The 12636-nt window shown below is 43.0% G+C and overlaps 1 long non-coding RNA gene across 2 annotated transcripts in view; it reads left to right on the forward strand.

The window, feature by feature from the left end:
* The first annotated feature begins 767 nt into the window (after positions 1 to 767).
* The window catches only part of LOC110124390 (uncharacterized), a 40512-nt gene continuing 28643 nt past the window's right edge, over positions 768 to 12636 (forward strand). Inside the window, exons 1-2 of one of the 2 annotated variants that reach the window (XR_011488236.1) lie at positions 768 to 919; positions 2062 to 2135. This is a non-coding gene — a long non-coding RNA (uncharacterized lncRNA). Of the gene's footprint in view, positions 920 to 1426; positions 1596 to 2061; positions 2136 to 12636 lie in introns of those variants that run through there. The other variant, XR_011488235.1, reaches the window with a different exon arrangement.

Consider the following 12636-nt stretch of genomic DNA (forward strand, 5'->3'; position numbering starts at 1 on the left):
AGGAAATGTCCTTTCAGGGTTAGATGCTGATTTGAGTTTAAAGGACTAGAGGGGATAATATGGAAAATTTAAGGCAAAGGCCACAAAAGGGTGGAAGATAACCATCTAAATAAGTTAGGCAGAAGCTGGGGAGGGGATGAGCTTAGGTGTTGGGAGTCTTTCAGGGAAAGAATCACATAGTATGTAGATGAAATAAACATGGGACTTGACTTGCTCACATAAGTGAACTCCAGGCTCCAAATAGGGTCAGATGCAAGGCTCAAATGGTGTGTATGGGAAGGCCCCTGCCTCCACCTGGCAGACATATTCTCTCCACATGGTGAGCAAGACTCACATTATTTTAGCTCAGTGCACGGAGAAAGTGTTATCTGAGAACTCAAATTATAAGAGGTTTGGCTTGGCTTGACCTGGGTCACAGGTTCAGCTTAATCCCAGTCACTGTGGCCTTGGAGGAATTGGGTGCTCTGAGGATGAGGGGAGGGCAGCTGACCCACATGGATGGGCTCACCACAGCCAAGAGGAGATTTTCTCCTAGAAAAGCTGGGCGAAGAATGCTGGGCCGGCAAGAGGAACGTGGTTCCAGCTGGTAGTGCTTGACTTAACCTCCCCTCGCCATCTGCCAGTACTCCATGGGCATCCATACCTTCTGCTTCAGCTTGACACCAGCCCTCTGAGCCAACAAGACCCCCTGAGATGATTGTGAAGTCACATGGGTTCCTGGAAACCCCATCTTAGAGCAGATAGTTGTTAAGAGGACTGAGTGTAGACAGGTCCTTTGTTCCAAGAATGACAGAATTCACTGAATATGAGATCAGCAGGGTGAAGAATGGGGTGAGGGTATTGCTCAGGTGGTATTACACGAACACAGCCACCGGGGCCATGTAGATCTAGCCACAGGTTGAAGGGAGTCCAGGGCTGGGTAGGTTACAGTAGGCCTGTTGTGAGTTAGCCCAAGTAAAACATTAGTAGAGACCTGTTAGTACTGAGTTACACGTACAGCCTCATTTCTAGTATCCTTCCCAGGCAGTGTCCTTCCCATGAAGACACGTGGTCTTCAGTTCAATGGGATTTTATTCTTTCTCTCTAGCAGAACAGTCTCAGGGACATTTTTAGAGAACTGTTTATTGACAATAAGAATTAGTACACATCCTGGGCTTGACATGCATGCTTCAAAGGCTTCTGGGTGAAGAGGCACACAGGGCCGGGGCGGGGACCAGAGGAAAGTCAAGCACAGGTTACTAGAATGCTTTAGAAATCCTTTTCTGCTTCAGATAAGTGGCTAATTGAATTTGGGATTGGCTACTGGAGAAGTGCCAGTTATGGAAACGAGCATCTGTTGATCACACTTTGCTTCGGAAGCTTGGCTCCTGACTCGAGCCATGTTGGGGAGAAAGCGGGGTGCCGAGCTCACACCACACACCGGCATGGTGGGAGGAGTGATTCATCGTATTTACTTTCAGGCTTTCATCTTGTAACAAGATTAATTCAGTAGAATTCAACTTCCAGAGAAAAATGGACCATTTATTGTTTTAGATTCAGGCTTAGGCACAGCAGGTGGATTTTCAAAATTGCCTCATCTGACATTTCCTAGAAATGTAAGCTAACATGATTCCATTTTTTGGCAACTGGAAAGTTATATTTGAACATTCTACAAGTCAGTTGGCAGGACTGGGAATTTCAAACATTTAACTATGCTTGAGCTTGATTTTGTTGAATGATTTGTAACTGTGTGACAGTCCTTTTTGTGTGACTGTCTTGAGATCTGGAAATCATCTCAGAAAATGTAAGTCATTTGCCAAAGGTCACTGAATAATATACACACGAAAGCCGGGAACTGGTGAATATTGATTAGAATCCAGTTCTCTTATATCTTGGAGTCATTTGTAGAAAGTGACCACAGTTTGTGATGTGTGTAACTTTAACACATGGAGGAAATGAAGACTTTGACACCCATCTCCTCCTGGCTTTTTCCCCTGGTACTTCTAGGGCTTGCTTACTATGGGGTCTGCTCTACTGTAAGTGAATGTGAAAAGCTACAAATCACATTTACTTTTCTCCTAGAAGCACATGTTCCTGCTCTGTTGGGCAGATCCAGCAAGAAAATCAACTTTGCTAACAGTAATACCATATTCCAGGTAATGATGTCCTTTGATCTTTTCAATGGGAAATGGTAGGCCTAAGCAAATTAAATCCAAGCAAGAACCATCAGTTTTGACTTCTTAATTAATAGCTGTCTCATCTTTACCAGTTGTCTCTAAGATACCATATTAATTCACTATTTAATCTGTTTTCCCATACATCTCTGGGGGTTTCTTTATTCAATAATTTTTTAGGTTATTCTTCAGTGTTTTTCTTATTTGCTTTTATGGATGTCACAGATTTCTCCCATATTCCTCTATATCTTTGGGATTGTTTCATATGTGTAGCATTTCCTTGTTTAGAATTTCTGATGTTTGAAAGTAACTCTTAGGTTGATAAAATTCAGGCATTTTCTGGGGATGTAGATTTGAAAAGAAATGAGAAAATAGATGAGTTTGGATTTAGACTTATTTATTTAGGTGTCTCTGGCACATCCCCTCTGGCACAGTCAGGTAGACATAACCAGTATGCACTGAGAAAAGGTTTGGAAGTAAGAGTTTAGGACAAAAGACAGATCTTTGGAATTATCAGCTTTTAAGTGATATATGACATCATGAGAATAGATGTGAACATCCAAAGAAGAAAGTTCAAGTGAGAAAAAAGCTGTCAGGACAGCATGAGTGGCAGGTGAAGAGAAAGGAGGACAGTGGATTCAAGGAGACTGGCAGCGAGATGGGGAGGAGTAGAACGAAGAGGCTTTTCAGGATGGACAGCACTGACCATGTTTCTCAGGGAGAAGAGGGGGTCAGGGAATTACTGGCAAGGGAGAAAATGAAGAAAGAGGATGGAGCACTCTCAGGAGCATTATGCGGGTCTCGGAAGGGGTCCCCATCCCTTCAGCTAGAGGCAAGGAGGTGAGTGAACATGTAAGGTAGGAAGTAGAGAGGAGAGACATGGAGCAAGTTATCAGTCTTGATGCCCTTTTTCTTCTTCATGGATCAGGAAACTAAGTCATCTGCTGAGCACGGAGGGAACTTAAACTGCTGAGCACTTGTAAAGTTTGCAAGCATATTTATGAATTAAAAATCCGGTGTACCCAGATCTTGTGGAACTATATGGTACACTTCCATTTTGGAACTGAAGCCATTTTCACTTCCTTCTGAGCCCTAAAACATGATGATTGAGAGCCAGCAACTTACATCAAAAAACATGGAAGCATGAGGGTCCCAGCGCTGCTTGTAAAACTCACCCTGGGAATTTCTGACCAGCTGAAGGCTTGCCCTCAGATGAGCAACTTGGTCTCCTATAGCACATCTATGCAGATCTGATTGATATAAAGATTGATGGCCAAGCAATGGATGCCTTAACTAATGTGATAAGTTGACTCACTCCTTAAGAATGTTCTATCTTCTTTGGAGATGGAGTAAAAACTCCTTGGGGCAGGGAGGTCCCTTGAGAAATGTTAGTGTTCCTGAAGTAATAATAGGCTAGAAAGCCTTTTACTGTGGGATGATTGTGACAGCTAAGAAATGGAAAGAAATGAACATGAGTCACACAAAAACCTCAATCCATGACCTTCAGTTGTTGTCAATTATATTTAAGAAAATGTTGTGTGGAACTTCAATATTAGGTATTTTGTTTATATTTTCTATTATATCTATAATTGCTATATATGTTGGCTTCAACTCAGATGAGAAATGAGACAAATACGTAGTTTCACTTTCCCCGAGGCAGAAACTCCTTAAGCAGAGTGATCAGTCATGAGGGACGGGGGCAGGGAAGAGATGCAGGCTTCTGTGTCTCAGCGGAATCCTTAGAATTTTAAAATTTGCTCTGTTTTCCTTCAGGACTCTTTACCTTTGCCCCAGGTTTCCCTCTTCAGAGCCTAACTTGGAGTAAGCCCAGAGCAGGCTCCTCGCCCCCGTGCGTCCACAGAACTCGGCAGCACTTGCCTGTTCTTGTCCGGGCTTCACACCGCACCTCAGGGTTGGGTACAGAGCAGCTTTCCAAATCTGAGGTATGGCCGGCCAGAACCTGTTCACTGTTGGCCAGTGGCCAACTTTGGAGCCACTGGTGCTGTGGCTCTCAAGGCCCTGCTAATTGGCACACTCGGTTACCCGGGATTGGGGGAGGTGGAGGGAGGCTCGGCCTGGGATGACTTGGTCCTTCTTTGGCCTAACTAACAACACAAGACCCTTACATATAGCCTGAACCGAGGGGCAAAGCTAAGGAAAACTAGAAGAAGAAGCATTGGAAAGATTTTTGCCTTTACTTAAAATTTCCCTACTTCTCTTTTTGAAAGAAATTCGATGAATTCGCATGTATCAAGCATTGGTCATGCTTTGACCAATGCTAAGACCTTTGTAGTGCTCACTGCAGGTTTGTAGCCTAGTGGCTCAGAATCAGCCTGCAATGTGGGAAACCCAGGTTCCATCTCTAGGTTGGGAAGAGCCCCTGGAGAAGGGAATGGCTACCCACCCCAGTATTCTTGCCTGGAGAATCTCATGGACAGAGGAGCTTGGTGGGCTAGTCCATGGGGGTCCCAAAGAGTCGGACACGACTAAGCAATTAATACACACAGGTTTGAATGTGCCCTTAGACCTCATCTGGTGTTTCCCTTTCCAGAGCATGTGTTCCCCTGTGTCATGTTCTGGATCTTGATGAACCTCTTGAGAAAGGGAGATTCTTTTGTCAGACTCAGATCCTGGAGGCTTCTTCCCTCCAGCGCTGACTGTTTTCTGCTCACTTTGTCTGCTGCCTGAAGCTGGCAAAGCAGCCAGGAGCAGTCATGCATGTGGGGAGGTTATGTCCCCAGCCGCTGTCATAATCCCCTGGATGGCCTCTTCCTCCTATGCTTGTCTATCTTCCTTCATATTTTTCTGGTTTGTTTTTTAATTTAAGTATAGTTTCTTACAAAATTGTGTTAGTTTTAGATGTACAGCAGAGTGATTTAGTTATATATATATATATTCTTTTTCAGATTCTCTTCCCTTATAGATTATTAAAAAATGTTGAGTATAGTTCCTTGTACTATACAGTGGGTCCTTGTTGGTTATCTATTTTAAATATAACACTGTGTATATGTTAATCCCAATCTCCTAATTTATCCCTCCCCCAACTTCCCATTTTTATTAAGGGTTCTCTGTTTTCTTCTGAGTCTTCAAACATTGTTTGTGTCTTATGTATTGTTGGATGTATCAAGGATAGTGTTTTCTGCCTCTTGAAGAGCTTAAAAAACAGGCCATAGTCCTACTTTTCAAGAATTTAGTTCTGCGTCTAAGTAAGGAGATGAAATAGCTTTCTAATTCTGTGGTCCTTAAGGCTGAATATGAATATATGTGTGTATGCACAGATGCACATGCATATCCAACTCTTTGGGACCTCATGGACTGTAGCCCACCAGGCTCCTCTGTCCATGGGGTTATCCTGCCAAGAATACTGGAGTGGGTTGCTATTTCCTCCTCCTCCAAGGGATCTTCCTGACCCAGGGATCGATAAGGTCCTTAAGCTTATCTTCCCTCTTAACCTTACCAGGTAGCCAACAGGACTCATGTGTACCCTGAGAGGTAAGAGGTGAGAGATAAAGTGAAAGTGTTGTTCTAAATGTGGGTGCCTGGCAAGCCTCTGTCCCTGAGCTGGGAATTGCTATCGTAATCTAAAATCAACAGAAGCAGCAATCCAGGGCCAAGTACGGGGCAGGAATCAGGGTCATGGGTTACAAATTGATCTGGGAGTGAAATTACAAGCCTACGTAACACTTTTACAGGGCTTGATTCCAAGAAATAAGGCAAATGTATTTCCAAGGTAGTTCATTTAAAGCTGGAGCTTTCAGAACTTTAATACACTTTCGTTCTCCCTAAATGGTTGGGAATGTGGTGGACATTTGCCTAGTTTGTTTTCTGCTTAGCATCCTCCTTTCCATCTGGAGGCAATGCTTCACTGTGTACTGGGGAGGAGAGGTGCTCCACTCTGTATCAAGGATGACTCCTCCTCCCTACTCCAGACATTCGGAAGAGAATCCAGGCTCAGCCAGTCAGACCCTCCTCTCTGGGACACTGAACAGCAAGGGAGTAAAGCGAAGATTCAAAGATTGTTTAGAAACCACTTGTAGTGATGGTGTCATGCTGTGGGCAGCAGTGGGGACTAGCAGGGGCAGACCCTCCTATGGCATGACTTTGGTCCCTACTGTCCATCCTCTCTTGGTGTCCAGCCCATTTTCTGAACCTTGGTCTCCAATCCTCCCATTTATCCTATGAACTCTTCAATGTCCTCCCAATACTCCATCTAAGATAAAGTGAGCAGAGTTGTCTTCTGTTGCTTGCAACCAGGCAGTAGGTTGGACAATCTGATGCTCCTGAAATTTAAAGAGGGGTTTCTGGTGCTGCTAGTCGGCCTCTATCTAGAATGGTCTGGCAGCATACATGCTGTGCCCTTTCACATGAAAGCTGCCGTACTTAGAGATTTTAAGATAAATTTAGAGTCAAGGGTTTCTGGCACTTTCCCAAACTGGACACACTAACAACATAGAGAGGGATTTCGCTGAGGGTGGGCCCTAAATGGTCAATGTTTGCAGGTACAACTTCTAGGACAGACCTAGGTGGCAAGGAATACTGAGTTTTGCATATATTTAAATCAACTTAATTTCAACTTCACATTTTCCTACATAGCAAGAGGGTAATGTGTATCTATAGGCATTCATGACTGCCCCCAGAGCCTCCTCACCCCAAGGGTTGTTTGGAAGTTCGGGGTCTCATAGCACCAAGATATAGGGGAAAGCCCTCTGGTCTTCAGTCCCTGGACTGTACTGGTGACCTCCGAGACGCCTTCTGCCCCAACCAATACAGTCCCTTCAAACCTGCTGGCTCTGTTTTTTCCCCCGCAGCACATACAGCATGGTGACCTATGGTGAGGCTGTTGCCTAGAGTTCTAGTTCCTTGGTTGTATCATAAAGTGTGAGCCTTTGAAGATCTGGTCCTCCTTAGGGCACTTATGGAGATGGCTCTGGTCGCTGATGCTTGAGAAGCCTAGACCTCTGTCTGTCTCCCCTGTCTCCTGGAATCTTTTAGTCTGATGAATACTCCACTTTCTTCATGTTTCCCTTATAGGCCCCCCACCCCTCCTGCCACACACGCACCCTACAAATGAATCAATGGCTTAAGCTTTTGAAAACAAAAGTCAAGAAGGAAAATATATTGCAGGTAACTTGTGCTCTATGCTCTGCCACAGCATCCTTTGAGACAAGGAAGCACAGAACCTGTTCTTTGCTCACATGGTAGAAGGGAGAGAGGGGTCCGTGCATGGGGAGTGAGAGGGGTAAAAACAAATGAATAAGTTAAAAAAGACTTGTCAATAGCATTTAAAATTAATGAGGAGAAAAAGAAAATAGATGTGCTGAAAGGCTATCAGCTGCCAAATAGAAGGGTTAATTGGCTTTGTATTTGGTGTCACTATCTTCTGTGATGCCTTAAAATTTCATAAGTGATGCAACCTCATCTTGAAGCCATTCTGGTATGAATAATGTCACTCTTCCTCTCCCCCTCTAACTTTTTAGAGACAAGAATGAGGAATGTTTCCTATCTATATTCTGTAAACAAAATCAGCAATTCTAGCTCTAATTAATATGGGACTCCTACTCCAGCTGGAAACAAATATTTGTGTAACAAGTGAAATGCATAGAATCCACAATCAAGCTTCTTACTGAGCCCCTTATTCCACCTACTTCTCTGAATAGAGCCCATTTATTATTATAGTCTCCAATCTTGCGTAGCAAGGCAGCTTAGGTGGGGTATCTCTGCTGGCGATGTGAGCCTAGTAATTTATTGATACATTTAAGACAAGCAAGCATATGCTAATATTTTCTTATTCATTATAGATCCTATTCTAAGAAGCAAAGAACCCACATTTTTGGAATTCACAAGTCTAATTCATGCCATACATATGAAGGCTGGATTCTAGTAAAAAATTGATGAATCACTAGAAGAGGGAAGGTCAATTCTTCTTAAACCTGTAACCATGATCGACTGAGTCACAGAAACTCTGATTCAAATGGGATTAAACAATAGGGGGATTTATTGTTCCATTTAAAAGGCCAGAGGTGGGTTGATTCTAGCATTGGTTAATCCAGGGGCTCGGTGACATCATGGAAGACCCGGGCTCCATCCAACTTTCTTCTTTGCCACCCTCTATGTGTTGGCTCTTCCCTTATGGTCCTAAGACAGATGAAGCTCTTCCAAGCTCTAAATCCCAGCAAGGTTTCCAGAGTCAGAGGGAAGGAATGGCCTCTTCTTGCCTGTCACTCCTTGATAGCAAGAAAGTTTCTCCCAGAAGTATGCCCCTAACCAGAAGATTTCTCCTCATGTCTCATTGGCTAGAATTGAATCTAGAACACCATCCCCGGGCTTGACCCATGGTGCCCCTTCCGAGGCACCTGGCCATGGGAACCAAGTCAAGGCTTTCCCAAGAGTGGAAGGGATACATTTAAACAGGCAACCCACAGTGTATATCATACCAGTTTATCCCCCATGAGCTAATAAATGGCTTATAAATGTGTTTTCTGGAATGTAGTTAGAAGTAAATATATGATGTTAACATATATCCTATCAACTGTGTTTGTGTGTGTGTGTATGTTCCTTTTGCTTACTTTTTAGCCTCGATTTTAGTTCCTTGACCAGGGATTGAACCAGGGTCCTTGGCAGTGAGAGCGAAGAGTCGTAATCACTGGACTGCCATGCAATTCCCTACTCTATTAACTGCTAGATATTTCATCTGAACTTTCATCAACTTTTGGAAGACACAAAATAATTTTTAATGAGTACCTTTAATGATCTAAGTCTTTCTTAATCCATATCATTCACACTTATTTAAGAGATGTCTTTGGAGTCAGGGAGATGTTATACGACTTGGAGGCTGCTACTTCTCAAGAGTCATCCTGAATTCTCAGTTGTCTTCCGCAGCTCCTCTGCAGACTCATCCCGTCGTTGTATCCACATCTTGGTCTTGCTCTTTGTTCTTCTTAGTACCTATCTGCTCCTCTAGAGAGGCATCTGCTTATGCAATGCTCCTATCTCGACCATGTGAATTATGGCCATGTTTACATTTTGATTCTTTCTACCAAACTGCCTCCCTCACATTTCCATAAGATTGATGGGTACTCCCAGTTAGGTATGTTGCTAGTAACTCAAACTCAGCACATTTAAAGTCACCATGCCTTCTCTCATCATCTCCACTTTTATTCCTATCATTTAATCAAAGCCAACCAACTCAAATTTTATCTTCTTTGTAAAGAACTTTCTGATTGTCACCCATCCAATAAAAAAGTATGTATCAAGTGCCTGTCATGGGTCTTGACCTACTGTAGACCTCACTATGAGGTGGTGAGCAAGCCCCCATAGAGCATATGATCCTGTGCAGTGGTGTATCAGATCATGAGTGACCAGTCATCTCCACTGAAGCTGACCTCTGGTCTCTGATCTTCCAGAACTTTCACTGTCTATGTGAGACACTGTAATAGTGAATTCATACCTTGGAAAGAATTTGGGCAGGGTGCGGTTCTAAGTGCCTAAAATGTAATAACTCATTTAACCATCATGACAACCCTGTGAGGTGGCCCTGTTTGCCCCACCCTTTATAGAGGAGGAATCTAAGAGAAGAAAGGTTAAGAAATTCACTCAGGCTCACAAAGCCAGTAAGTGATAAGCTTCCTTCCTTGAAAGCCAGGAAAGTAAATTAGAATAAATTCTAGTTTGAGTAAAAGTAAAATATTGAAACTTAAAATAATGTGATGTTTAGTGCACCTACTTTTTCATTTTCAACATTTTCTCAACTACATCAGTGTCGTAGAAAAATAATAGCAGTTAAAAATACAATGAAACGTCTATGCAGGGACACATGTTTTTCTTTTGTTTCGGGCTCCAGCATGACTTGACACAGGATTTCTGGAGACTGTATGTGTTTAAACTTTTGCTATTTTGTGCATCATGAGTTTTTTGTATTAATTTTGATTTTTTAAAATATCGCATTAAAATATTTATTTTGATCACCAAACTTTTGGCACCCTTGTAAATTGTGTGCCCAAGGTAAGCCCTTAACTCTAATCCTGGCCTTCTGGGTAGAGTTGGGATTTAAGATGAGGCACTGGGCTCCCAGTCTGTACTTTTGACTATGGCACAACTCATGTCCAGCACTGTTGATTTTTGTATCTGCATCTGCATACCACTGCTCTTTCCAATTAAACTAATAAAATGCCTGGAGGACACAGATCATATATCATACTGCCTTCTTGTGTTCCTAAAGCATCTGGCATGGTGTTTGATATATAGGGTGCTTGATAAAGATTGGCTGAAAGGGACTTTTCTAGTAAGCTAAAATTTACTATAGAACCAGCTACTTTTACCACAGTTTGTAATTTTTCTTTCTTTTCTGCAATTTCCCTCATATATTATATTTTAATTTTATAAAGATAATTAACCGAATAATGCATCTCATATAAAGATGATCAATGAACACGTGCTAACAGAAATGTTATAAAAATAAAATGCTTTCTTCCACCTAGTATTTTCCTCTTAGTGAGACCTTTTGCATTTTTCAGAAATATATGGCCTTTGAAAAGAACATCTGTGTTAGTTTTGTAAGTGAACAGATGGATATAGTAAAGAGACAGTAGAATGTTCATTGACATAATTATCAGCTCTTTGGTTACAATGCAGCAGTTTCTGAAGTACAACAGTTCTGTGATTTATGCCTCCCTGCAAACTAGAGCTCTGCTCATTACCTCCCACACCTTGCTGGGGATCGGCTTCACCTGTGGGTGTACCCCTCTTAATGTAGTGATGACATGCCTGGGTGGTTATGTTTTCTCCAGCACTACTTCTGGGAATGATGGAAGGATAATGAGTATCTTCTCTTCTGCCACTGAACTTAGAAATGTAGCCTTTGGAGGGAAGAGGGAATCAGTGATGAACGCAGTGATTTCTTCATTATATAAAAGCCATTGACTTGTTTTTCTGTATGTTAACATCCTATGAGCAGGTTTTAACAGCTTTTGAATTTTATCTTTAAGCAATCTACAGGTAAATTCTATAGGATGCCTACCAAGGTATAGAGTAGTATATTCTATACTTTACTATAGTAAATATAGAATTCTATACCTTCTAGTTTATTTATTAATTTTACAAAAGAGATTTTACAGAGGAGAGCCCGGCAAATTGTCACTTGCTTGACTTTTGGGAATTATACGGATGCATCCTTACTCTCTGCGTTTCTGCCGAGAATACAATACTAAACTCAGGCTAACTTGGAAATGGTATTATTATATGATGCAGTATGAAGCACTGTGTAATTACCTGAATTCTGCAGCTATTAATATTTGCCTAATTTTATGAGGAAACAAGGTGTGAGGAGAACAGTGAGAATTGTGAGTTTGCTCTAAAGGCAGTTTTACTAAAGGTCACACTCCCCATAAGATCTGGTCCTTGAAGACCCTGCTCTATTTTTGGTACAGACACAACCTCATGTATCTTGGGGGGAAAAAGACACGCTCCTGGAGAAGATATTATTTTCTCCACACAGCCTTTAGCTATTCCAGGGGCACCTCTGTATTCATCACTTAGACAAGCATAGACTGTGATGAGTGGCAACAAACTTAAAGCTTAGTAAAACTCAAGTCCATTGCAACTTTTAATAAACTGAGCAGAGAAAATAGTTTATTAGGTCATCTGAGTGAAACAGGTGAGACACAGTCTTCAAATATATCAAGAAGGGTAGCAAGAAGAGTTGGTACAACATGAGAAAAACAGTTGCAAAGGGTGGATAGTGGTAGGGCCTGGTGCCCAGGTCCTGGTGTGGATGTTACCTCTCTGAGTTCTCAGGGGAGGTTGGAATGTTCAGAAAACAAGTTAGCCAGAACACCCTGTGAGGTAAGCTGGAACTTAGACCAGGCACAGCATAAAGAATCAAGTGCCCTTTCTATTTCTGCATTGAGGCTAGTTCTATGTACCATGGCAGGATCCTGTAAACTGAGAGACATGAGGATCTAGAGTTCACTTCTGGTCTTAGATTTAGATGCCAGAGCCTAAGAAAGTAACAAATGGGGAGGTCTGTGAGGATGTGATTCAAGAGATACTTGAACTGGGGGTCTGAGTTGGGGTCAGGTTCCACTCTCACGGGAGCCAAGGAGACATCCGGGCAAGCATGGCCGCCACCACCGCTGCTCGTGCTGGCCTTGCTGCTGGCTGCATGGCCCGGGGCCTCCCCTTCCGCCCAATCTGTGGCTGCTACCAGCCCCTGTGCTGGGAACAGCGTGCCCAGCTGGGGTCCAGAACAGACTCTGGGCCTCGTGAGTATGGGTCACCATCAGATCTGCCCAAGAACTGGAACTGGTGCAAGGTGGGATGGGGTCAACTGGGCCAGTGTTACCAGGAATGAGCACACCCCCAGCATGGCAGCACCTACTGGGCCCAGCATCCACCCCCACCACAGCCCCAAGGAGACCAGTAACAAGTACCAGGCCAAGGACCAGGAGTGTGACGAGGTTAGCTGAATTCAGACAGCGCCATATCC

The sequence above is a fragment of the Odocoileus virginianus genome, chromosome 6, assembly GCF_023699985.2.
Source record: "Odocoileus virginianus isolate 20LAN1187 ecotype Illinois chromosome 6, Ovbor_1.2, whole genome shotgun sequence".
In the NCBI taxonomy this organism is placed as follows: domain Eukaryota; kingdom Metazoa; phylum Chordata; class Mammalia; order Artiodactyla; family Cervidae; genus Odocoileus; species Odocoileus virginianus.